Consider the following 1,303-nt stretch of genomic DNA (forward strand, 5'->3'; position numbering starts at 1 on the left):
CCTAGACCATTAACTTCTGTCTCTAGGTGTTCCTCTACACCCATTATCCTCAGATTAGGCCTTCTGATGGTGTCTTCCAAGTGTTGAATAGATGTATCGTATTTCATGGAGTTGCCTTGTATGGTTGCTTGGTCTTTCTCTATAATATCTAGGCTGTATTCAATCCCCGAGATTCGATCTTCTTCATGGTCTAACCTGCTGTCAAGACTTTCTACTTTGTTTTTTTATTTCTTTTCTTCCTAGTTGGTCATCCTTGATGGCTTCAAATACTTTGTTTGAACTTTGTTTTAGATCTTGTATGAACTTCTTTAATTCCTTAATTTGATGTTCAGTTTTTATTCTCAAATCACTAAGTTGATTGGTTATGGTTTTCTTGGACTCCCATTTCTTCTGTTGTGTTCCATTCAGCATTCCTTTCGTGGTCTCTCTGATTTCTTTCAGTTTTCTGGTTATCGATTCCATGAATGTATTTGGTTATCCTTCTGTATTCTCATCTTGCTCTCTCAATTCCTCTATTACTCTGATTAGCTTCCTCACATTCACACAATTCCTGTAGTTCTCTTTGAGTGTTTTCAGCCTGCTCACACCATTCCTGACTTTCTCTACGACTGATCTCAACCTGCTTATGCCATTCCTTTATTTCTGTTTTACTTCTCAAGCTGCTCATGCAATTCCTGAATCAGTCTTTAAGTACCTTCCTCACGCTCATGATATTCCTGCATTGACCTTTGTTTTACCTTCTCTCTCTCCCTATCACCCTCATATGGAGTCCTTTGCAGGTTTTCAATATTTTCATTTACCATGTTTCCCAGTAGTGCTTGTAGAGCTTTTGGGAACTCTCCTCTGGATTATTCATTATCTGCTCTGTCCCCTGATTTTCATGAGTGGGAGTTGAGATACCTGAACTTGCCATTTTTCTTGTGTTTTTCCAGGTTGCTCTGCCCATTTAGGATGAAAGTAACACGTTTTGTGCTAGAAAACTATTTTAAGGCAAGCATCAACCAAAGTCTGTAGTTGCACAATCAAAAGTCTGCAGATGCAATCTAGTTCAACAGATATATCTATTCAACATCAAGCAACTATGTATTAATGGGCTAAAAACCGCAAAGAAGAATTTAGCAAACAGAAATTATTAGGTTTAGGGAGAGATGTGGGTAAAAATAGGAATATAGGGATGTGGAAAGGCAGAGGGAGTGTTAACTAAGTCCTAATTTCAAAGCGGGAAATAGGTTGGATAGAATGATAGTAGAGAGAGAGAAAAAGGAATAAAGTGAAAGAAAAAAAGACAAGAAAAAAATGGAAA

This window comes from Dipodomys spectabilis, unplaced genomic scaffold (genome assembly GCF_019054845.1).
Source record: "Dipodomys spectabilis isolate Male_0828 unplaced genomic scaffold, ASM1905484v1 ptg000453l, whole genome shotgun sequence".
Taxonomy (NCBI): Eukaryota; Metazoa; Chordata; class Mammalia; order Rodentia; family Heteromyidae; genus Dipodomys; species Dipodomys spectabilis.